The sequence below is a fragment of the Castor canadensis genome, chromosome 12 (assembly GCF_047511655.1).
Source record: "Castor canadensis chromosome 12, mCasCan1.hap1v2, whole genome shotgun sequence".
NCBI lineage: Eukaryota > Metazoa > Chordata > Mammalia > Rodentia > Castoridae > Castor > Castor canadensis.
In genome coordinates, this window is record NC_133397.1 from 78068610 (window position 1) to 78079681 (window position 11072).

The following is an 11072-nucleotide window of genomic DNA, read 5'->3' on the forward strand; positions in this document are numbered from 1 at the left end:
TTACCAAGCTAATTGCCCCTGTAAACAGGCTGAGTAGCAATACTTATATTAGACAAAGTAGGCTTCAAACTTACATAGATCAAATGAGACAAAGAGGGTCACTTCATACTAATAAAAGGTGCAATACATCAAAATGAAATAACAATTATCAACCTACATGCACCCAATGTCAGTGCACCCAACTTCATCAAATATACACTAAAATACTGTAAAGCACACATACACACAAACACAGTGGTAATGGGAGACTTGGATACCCCTCTATCACCAGTATATATGTCATCGAGATGAAAAAATCAACAAAGAAATCCTAGACTTAAATGACACCATAGATCAAATGGACCTAACTGATGTCTACAGAATATTTCATCCAACAACAGCAGGATACAAATTCTTCTCAGCAACCCATGGAACTTTCTCCAAAATACGCCATATCTTAGGACACAAAGCAAGCTTCAGCAAATATAAGAAAATAGAAATTTGATCTGATCACAATGCAATAAAACTAGAACAACAAAACATCAGCAGAAAATACACAAGAAATTAGACGATGAAATACACATTGCTTAATGATCAGTGGATCATAGAGGAAATCAAAAAAGTTCCTGGAATTTAATGAAAATGAAAACACAACCTATCAGAACCTAGGGGACACAGCAAGTCCCACAAAGAGGAAAGCTTATAGCCATGAGTGCATACAATAAAAGGACACAAAGATCACAAATAAATGACCTAATTCTACATCTCAAATGTCTAGGAAAAAAAAAACCTAAAACAAGCAGAAGGAGAGAAATAATAAAAATGAGGGCCAAAATTAATGAAGGTAAAAAATGCAAAGAATCAATGAAACAAAAAGCTGGTTCTTTGAAAAAATAAACAAGATTGACAAGCCCCTGGCAAATGTGACTAAAAAGAGGAGGGAAAACACACCAACTAGTGAAATCAGAAATGAAGAAGGGGAGATAACAAAAAACACTAAGGAAATCCAGGGAATCATCAGAGACTATTTTGAGAACCTATATTCCAATAAGTTAGAAAATGTTGAAGAAATGGACAAATTTCTAGATACTTATGACCATGTAAAACTGAACCAAGAGGATATTAACCACCTAAGAAAATCTATAACACATAATGAAACTGAAGCAGCAATAGTCTCCCAAAAAAGGAAAGTCCAGGAACTGATGGATTCTCCACTGAATCCTACCATACCTTTAAAGAAGAACTAATACTAATACTCCTTAAAGTTTTCCACAAAATAGAAAGGGAAGGAACACAGCCTAACTCATCTATGAACCCAACATTACACTCAATCCGAAATCAGAGAAGTACACATCCAAACAGGAGAGCCATAGACCAATCTTCTTAATGAACATTGTTGCAAAAATCCTCAATAAAATAATGGCAACATGAATCCAACAACATATCAGAAAGGTCATTCACCATGTCCAAGTTGACTTCATTCCAGGGATGCAGAGCTGTTCAACATATGCAAATCATTAAATGTAATACAGCACATTAAACAAAGACAAAAAGCACTCAATCATCTCAATAGATGCAGAAAAAGTCTTTCATACCATTCAACACCATTTCATGATAAAAGCTCTAAGGAAACTAGGAATACATCCTTGAGGAAAGAATCTACCTGAACATTATAAAGTCTATATATGACAAACCTATAGCCAACATCATACTTAATGGAGAAAAACTGAAACCATTTCCCCTAATAACAGAAACAAGAGAAGGTTACCCACTCTCCCCACTCCTGTTCAACATAATCTTAATTCCTAGGCAGAGAAAGGAAACAAGAAGAAGAAATAAAAGGAATACAAATAGGGAAAGAAGTAGTCAAACAATCCCTATTTGCAGATGAACTTATCTTATACTTAAAGATGTAAAAAAAACTCTACCCAAAAACTCCTGACACCATAAACAGCTTAAGCAAAGTAGCAGGATACAAAATCAACTTACAAAAATCAGTAGCATTTCTATACACCAACAATGAACAGATTGAGAAAGAAAATAGGAAAACAATTCCATTTACAATAGTCTCAAAAAAAATAAAATGCCTAGGAATAAGTTTAACAAAGGATGTAAATGACCTCTACAAGGAGAACTACAAACTATTGAAGAAAGATTAAAGACTAAAGAAGGTGGAAAAATCTCCCATGCTCATGGATTGGCAGACTCAACATAGTAAAAATGGCTACACTACCAAAAGCAATCTACATGTTCAATGCAATATCCATCAAAATACCAATGACATTCCTCACAAAGATTGAAAAATTTACCCTAAAGTTCTTTTGGAAATGCAAAAGACCACGAATAGCCTAGACAATACTGAACAAAAAGAGCAACACTACAGGTACCACAATACCCAACTTCAAACCATACTACAGAGCCATAACAATAAAAACAGCATGGAACAGGCACAAAAAACAGATATGAAGACCAGTGGAAGAGAATAGGGAACCACATATGAATCCACGCAGTTACGCCCACCTAATTTTCAACAAAAGTGCCAAAAACATACTATGGAGAAAAGTCAGCCTCTTCAACAATGTTGCTGGGATAAAATGGGTATCTGCTTGCAGAAAACTGAAACTAGATCCATGCCTGTCACCCTGCACTAGTATCAACTCACAGTGGATTAAGTACCTTAATATCAGAAGGAAACCTTGAAGTTAGTACAGGAAAGATCAGGGAATACACCAGAAGCAATAGGCATAGGCAAGTACTTTCTCAGTAGACCTCAAGCAGCTCAGCACCTAAGAAAAAGTATTGACAAATAGGACCACACGAAGGTAAAAAGCTTCTGCACAACAAAATAAATGGTCTCTAAATTGAAGAGACCACCTACAGAATGGAAGAAAATCTTTGTTAGATATTCATCAGACAAAGAGCTGTAACCAGAATATACAGGGAGTACAAAAACTAAACTCCCATAATTAATGAACCAATAAAGTGTGCAACTGAACTAAACAGAACTTTTTCAAAGGAAGAAGTCCAAATGGCCAAAAAAACACATGAAAAAATGCTCACAATCCCTGGCCATAAAGGAAATGCAAATCAAACCACACTAAGATTCTACCTCACTCCTGTTAGAATAGAACAAGAACAACAATAACAACAAATGTTGGTGAAGATGCAGGGGAAAAAGAACCCTCATACACTGCTGGTGGGAATGTAAGCTAATAAAACCACTTTGGAAAACAGTATGAGGCTTCTTAAAACCCTAAACATAGATCTTCCATATGATCCAGCAATACCACTCCTAGGGATTATACCCAAAGGAATGTGACTCAGGTTATGACAAAGGCACCTGCACACCATGTTTATTGCAGAACTATTTACAATAGCAATGGAAACAGCCAAGATCCCTGTTACTGATGAATGAATTAAGAAAATGTGATATTTATACAATGGAATTTTATTCAGCCACAAAGAGTGAAATTTTGTCATTCACAGGAAAATGGATGGAACTGGAGAACATCATCTTAAGTGAAGTTACTCAGCTCAGAGGCCAAAAATTCCATCTTCTCCCTCATATGTGAATTATAGACCTTAAATGAATGCAGCAAAATACTATTGGACATTGGCCAAACACTCAGGGAAGATCATGCATGATAAGTACAGGGAAAAGAAAGAAAACCAAAAACCTGAATGTGGTTGATGTGTTCACTATAGAGGAGTGAATATAGCAATCTTAAACTGGCAGAGGCCACCTTTGGAAGGGGACTAAGAAGTAGTGACGAGGGCCAGTAGAGATGAACCAATTTGGGTTGTAACACACATATGCATGGAAACAACACAATGAATCACCCTGTATATGTATCTTCCTCTCAAACGAGCAAAAACGCTATGTTTTTCTTTTATCTTATGTTTTTTTCTTCAACAAACCAAAGAACAAGAGGGTGAACAGATACTGCCAGGGGGCAGAGGGAAGACGGCCCAAATATTGTATACACATATAAGTACATGTAAAAACAATAAATAATGTTTTTAAAAAGAGACTGTAATGTCCTCAAGAACAGGGGCAAAGCTTTCTGAATGTTCTGTTGTGCCTAGTGCACTGTAAATGCTCAAGAAATATTGATGATGGAAGAAAAGAGAAATGTGCCAGGTATTTTGATATATATCAGTTATACATATGGTTTTAAGTATAAAAGGATAGAGTGCCCAAATTTTGATCAAATACTGGATCATATTTTCATCCAATATAGGTATATCACTTATGGTTTTATGTTATATTCACTTATGGTAAAGTGAATATCACTTATGGTTTTATGTTATATTCACTTATGGTAAAGTGAATGAAAGTTTGAATTTTCAAAAGCAAAATAATCTTCTACTTAAGGAAATAAATTATTTTTGAGACACCTGCAGATTCTAAGATAATATAGTCCACAGTAAATGCAATTAAAAACTTGGTGCATTATTTTTGTTGGATTTAAAAGTTGAAAGGCAGAATTAATGCAGAGGATAAAGAAAACTCGAATACTTTAATGAAAAAATAATTTTCTAATTAAAGAGTTCAAAAATATTTGGAGTCCCAGAAACAGAGATAATGACAATAAGGTAAAAGGAAATATTATTTAAAAAACAAAACAAAACAATAACATCAGTGACTTTTCACTACTATATAAAGGAAATGCTGGAGGCAGGTCTGCTGGTAGAGGAATGTAACCGTGGGGAGAAACATGAAGATATAAAGAGAAGAAGCCTGGGAGGTGTGAATAATGGGCTCATGGAAATTAATACTGGCTTCACAAACAATGGGTATAACACTACCTTGTAGACTTTAAGATGATTATATGTCTTCTAATATGAAGAAAACATTCATCATGTAAAGAAGTGTTTAAAATATATTTGAAATTTTAACTCATCCATGTGGTAAATTTAATTATTCATAGTGGTAGAGACCAAACCCAGGGGCTTGCGTGTGCTAAGCATGTGTTCTAGAACTGAACTACATCCAAATACAAATTTAGTATCTTTAAGCCAAATAAGTTGACATTCTCAATTTACTTAAATTAATTCATAATTAAAAAGTAAACAAGAAAAATTCGACTTAAAAAAACAAACAATACAAACTAGTCCAAGAAAGTAGAGATAATGGACCATAAAAACAGAGAGGCAAACAGAAATGATACATTTAAAAACTCTAGGTGTAGTCTCAGCTTTAAAATAACTGGAATATAAATTCCAAGTAAAATTATAAAATCAACCACTTGGGATATTGCATGTCAACTGGGAATTTAATGAGCCCTGAATCCCTTTATCCCATGACAGAAGGCTGGCAAACCAGAGCAAGGAGTTAAATCTCATAAGAACTGCTGAGGTTGTTTCTCCTTTCAAGAGCACCCATAAATGCATATAACAAGGATCTATGAAGCCATAATGGGTGGCTGGAGCAGAAAACCTGTCGTGCACAGCCCAAGACAAAGAAAAAGACCAGAGTGAAGCTTAGGGCAAATAATCCATCCAGAGTGTGGCTTAGGACAAATAAACCCAGCCCAAACATGGCCTGGGGCAAAGAAGCCATAGGAGGCATCACTGGATAGAAATGTCACTGTGGCACAAGCACAGATGCTGTGGAGGGTTCAGTACATGGTCTATAACATGGCAGAGAAAGTAGTGAGAGGAATGCAGGCAGTGGAAACATCTGAATATAATTCCCCACTCAACAATGGATAGAGCCTTAGGACCAGCTGGGCACTGCTGTCTGCCACAGCCCAATCTAAGAAATTTCAGTGGTGAGAATTTCTGATGTGAGCTGCCATGCTGAGCAAACCAGCTCCTGTCAGAGCAACATTTGACAAAGGACTGCACCCAGATTACATAATTAGTAAGTAAGTAGTCTGGAGCTTGGCAGCAGGGAAAGCTGTAAATTTGGGGCAGCAAGGGGAACGATGTGAGATTAGCAAGTCAAGGGCTCAAACTCTGGAAGCCTTCACCACATATTCTATGCAGATCATCAAATTCTCCCCCGCCCCTTCACAGATACCCCACCACCCCTAGAAAAGGATCACAAGGCTATAAACAAACAGAATTCCAGAGTCAGATATCAGACTAGACTGGCATCTAGTGGACTGAAAGACTCTGAAACTGGAGAGGAGTGGAGAAATTCCCACTTTGGGGACCATTAGAATATTCTGAATTTTTTTGTTAATTTGTTTTTGTCACTGTTAAGTTTGGGATGTTCCGATTTTTTATGTGTTTGTATTGTTTTTCTTTCTATGCATCTGAATTTGGCAATTTTAGTACTCTCTTTCTTCCATTTTCTCTTTATTACTGCTTTTCTCTCCCTTCTTTCTCTCTGAAATAATCATATGAGATCCATGAAACCTTCCTTTCAGTATTCAGTCTTTAAATTATGTCTTCTCCTTCCCTTTACTATTGTCTTTTCCCATTTATGCTTTCCTTCTGTCTACAACTAGGACTGCTTTCTAGAACACATTTTCTCCTGTGTCTGTTTAACCACACATAATCTTCTCTGTTACCCATACTTTTAATGGGTAAGAATTGAATAATAACCAGTTCCAAGTAATCATATGATACCATATCTGTATTTGGTAAATTATGAATAATGATTTTATATAGATAAAACTCTACATTTGCTGGCCCAAAGAATCAACACACCTTCTACCAGGTATTTAGTAGAACATAATTCAGTTTCTTTAAGTAAAAGAATTTTGCAGACCTAATAAAAATAAGTTAACTTTAAAGAAATTACCTAAGTAGTTCTGACCTAATCATAGAGACCTTAAAATCTGGATTGAGAGACAAAGGGAAACTGGAAAGTTTCCAAACATGAAGAGAATCAGGTGTGGAGGAGATTCTCCAGTGCTGACTTTGGAGATATAGGAGCCATGTTTCAAGGAAGGGGAGTAACTTCCAGGAGCTGTGAGCAGAGAACCCAGTGACACCATTCCTTGATTTCTGGGCATAGTCTTATGACAAATGAGCTGCTAAATTGATATCATTTCTTACTCAGTACTACAAAACTAGTAGAGACATCAATGTGTTACTTGCCAATAGGAGAAGTGGAAATCTAAGTAGAAAAATTTATCTTCACACTGAGCCATGGCCAAGATGATGCTGAAATCTCTGTCTTGGTATGCCATGTGGTGAAGCTCTACTCTTTTTCTACCATACTGATTTTCCTAATATGTGAACATACACACACAATTAAGGATAAATCCACTGTACAGAAGTACATATAGGAGAAGATTAGCTTTGAAGAAGGTCATGCATTACTGGGCTGAGTGGGATAAGAAGATACAGATGATCCCAAGTTCTTTTTTTTAAATTTTTATTTTATTCACATGTGCATAAAATGTTTGGGTCATTTCTCCCCCCTTCCCCCCGCCCCTTCCCTTACCACCCCCCGCTCCCTCCCCTACCCCCCCTTGAACAGATGCAAAATGCAAAAGTTCACTGAACGAAAAGGAAAGAAAAGGTAAGAAAAAGCACCACAAGATAAATGGTGATCTCCTGCCAGATGGAAGAGAAACATTATTCTCTTTGTTTAAAGACTAATTTATAAATTGTAAGGCTAGATAAATCCAGGCAGTCCTTAGGGATGGGATACGGTGACTGGCAGGTTAATTAACACAGCCTTATCATATAACATGGGGGTATTCTGCACATGTGCTTACGCTAATTTTTGGCCTTTATTTGTATGTATGAGATGCAGCCAATATTTATAAGGTCTTAAGTAGAGGACTTGGCCAGGGAAGTCAAATTGGGGGCAGGCCTTTTTTAACCAGACAAGCTAGGCTCAGTGGTATTTCTTTCAACACTATCTTGCAAAGATATTTACAACTGCTAGTGTATTACAACTTAGAGGAGATTTATTGCTCTAGAGATGGCTCAGAGTAGTACCGAAGAAAACTAAAAGAGTCTAGGAAGCGCGTAACAGGTTAGTTAAGCAAAGGGAGCCCCAAGTGGGTTATTTTCCCTGTTTGATAGCCTGCCTCAAATGGTCTGTCTCTCCTATCTTCATGGCCATATCTCATGACAGTTGAAGGAACTAAGAGCAAAGTGCTGTGTAAGGAACAGGGAAGAACTAAGGTGATTCCAAACAAACCTGAACCACACTGCTGCCTGCACCTTTTCTAAAGTCCCCAGATGTTTCAAGTGCCAAATACAAAGTTTGCAATGATGGAGGGTATCACAAAACTGTTTTAATTATTATTTTACTCTAAGGAAAAGTGGAGTTTTCCTTTTATTTTAGAATTTACATTGACTGTTTCTTTGGTTCACGTTTTACTTGTGTTCCAATATAGATAAATATCTAGGTCTTATTCCAACATTTATTTGGTACTATGATTTATGTGAAGTGTCCCCAAAAAAGTTCTTTCGCTGAAGGTTTTGTGCATAACTGACAGATGTGATCATTGAAAGATGATTGGATCATAGGGATTCTGACTTAATCAATACATCAATCTATTGATGGATGTATAATTTTATGGGTTATGTGATAGGGGAAAGTAAGAGGTGGGGCATTTATGGAGGAGATAGTTAACTGAGGGTGTGACTTTGAAAACTATATCTTGTTTCAGGACACTTCCTGTTTCTCTCTGCTTCCCAGCAGCCATGTGGTGAGCAGGTTTCTTCTACCACACCCTTCCACCATGATGTTTTTGGGTAGCCACAAAAGTAAAAGCAATGGAGCTAGTTGACCATGAAGTGAAACCTCTGAAACATAAGCCAAAACAAATCCTTACTCCTTTAACTTGTTTACCTCTAGTGTATTGTCACAGTAAAGAATACGCTAAGATACTTGGTACAACTCTTATCACCCAGAACCCATTCCTGGGAAATACCTGACAGGCCTGAGTCCCAACTGCTCCCACTAAGCAAGTTAGGAAGAGCTAATCCATATGCAGACAACTTTAAGATGCTATGGAGTACTCAAACAATTATGTGTGGCCTATGCCACTCTTGTTCCTGGCTGTATCTCATGTCCCATGTTAGGTGCTCAATTACTATTTTAAATGAATGTAAGAATTGGATTAATTATCATATTGTTTCCATAGAGACACAGAGTTTTACCAGGTCCAAAAATTGAAATCTGTTAATAAATATGAAATGTAAAGCCTGAAGGAAAAGTCTACTGAACACAAAACCACACCCAATATTACTATGTAGTAAGGTTTCTGTGTCTACATTTGGAAAGCAAATAGGTATATGTGGTCCAGAAATAAGGTGAGAGCTGATACGTTGTTTGCATTGAAGATGGAGGAAAAGGGTCACTGACCAAGAGATACAGGAAAACTCTAGTTGCTGGCAAGGGCAGAGACATATGTTCTCTTAGAGCCTCCCAGTAGGAATGTAGCCTGCCAACATCTAGATTTTAGCCCATTGAGTCCTGTGTTGGGATTCTGATCTTTGAACTATAAAATGATATTTCTCAGAATCAAGCCAAAGAAGTGATGATCTCTGTAAACAGTCCCTGAAGAAACAGAAAACTAATAGATTTTCATTCCTATATTTCCCTATAGGTACCTTCCAAGCTAAGGGATTTAAGGGACACTGAGCCCTTCATTTTCTGTTGAACACTATAGGCCTTCTCATCACAAGCTATCATGCAGATGGTCATAGTATGCCAGCCAAGGGCTGTGTGGGGTACAAGCAACCTATGAGTTTCTGAGAGGAAATTTATATTCAAGTCTGAAGCACCATGTGAGGAGCACTATAACCATGCTGACAGTAATAACATGCAATGTCTTAATTTGGAGGCTGCTGATGGTGACAGTGAAATCTATCCCAGACCCACTGTCACTGAAGCAGTCAGGGATCCCAGATGCGTGGGTGGATGCCCAGTAGGTGAGAAGTCTAGAAGACTGTTCTGGTTCTGCTGGTACCAGGCCAAGCAGTTCTTCTGGATGGAGCTGGATAAAAGACTCTGGCTGGACTTACAGTTGTGGTGACCTCTCTCATGTAGATACAGCCAGGAAGCCTGGAGACTGAGTCATCATTATGTCCCCAGAGGTACCTGCAATCAAGAAAAGGTAATGATCATATGTCCACACCTGCATAGACTTTAAAATAAAAATATTGAAAAATGTCATTTCAAAGGTCATTTCTAATGGAGTTATGTCAATATACTATTGGGTTTATATAGAAAATAGTCATTATATCCAAGTACATCTTACAATTTTTTTCTCTACAAAAATATTATTCTGAGGAGACTGTGACATTTTAAAATTTCTCACCAGAGACCCAGAGCAAAGAGACATGAGGACCTGAGTCTGTGACACCATCTTGGTGCCCCTGCCTGCCTGGTACAGATCAGTTCTTACTGATCCTGGAGGGGACTATGCAAAGCAAACAAAAATTAAGAAAGCAATTTGGCGAGGCAGAAGATTGTGAACGTGTCTAATGCAAATCAAGAGCTAAAATATCACAGAAAGGGTAGTTGTGCAACTAGAAAAGACACAAGACACAGAAGTCAACTTAGAAGCTCTAAACCACAAACCACTGGATGCTCTAATGAAGAACATCAGTTCAAAATCAAAATATATTAAATGAGTTGAGTTTTACAGTAATGACAGATGAAATACCTCAGAAAATTCTAGTGTAGTAATAAAACATGGCAGAAAACAACATTGATAAAAGAATGAAAGAAACATAGGGGAAGGTGGGAGGTAAGGAGGGCAAGGGGAAATGAGGGGTAGGGCCAGAAGGAGGGAAGAAAGGAAGGAAAAAAGGAAAGAGAGTGAAACAAAGATGAGGAAAGGAAGAAGTAAAATAGGGAGAGGAAGGAAAGGGACAATACAAAAAGAAAGTGACAACTTTGGGCCAATTTTTATTTTCTTTCACCATAAAATTTCCTAGCCCCAAAGCTACTCTTATCCTGAAACCATTTAAGGACACTGCAATCACTTGAGCTCCAGTATCCAGGCTATGCATGGCCAGAGAGACAAAGAGGCATGGAATTCACTCTGTGGGGAATCCTGTGGAACACTAATTTGAGATGAGGTGAAAGGGCCATACTTTCAAAGTACATGTGAACAAAACAGAAGCTGGATTGTATCATACCAACACCTAAAGAAACTGAATAGAGG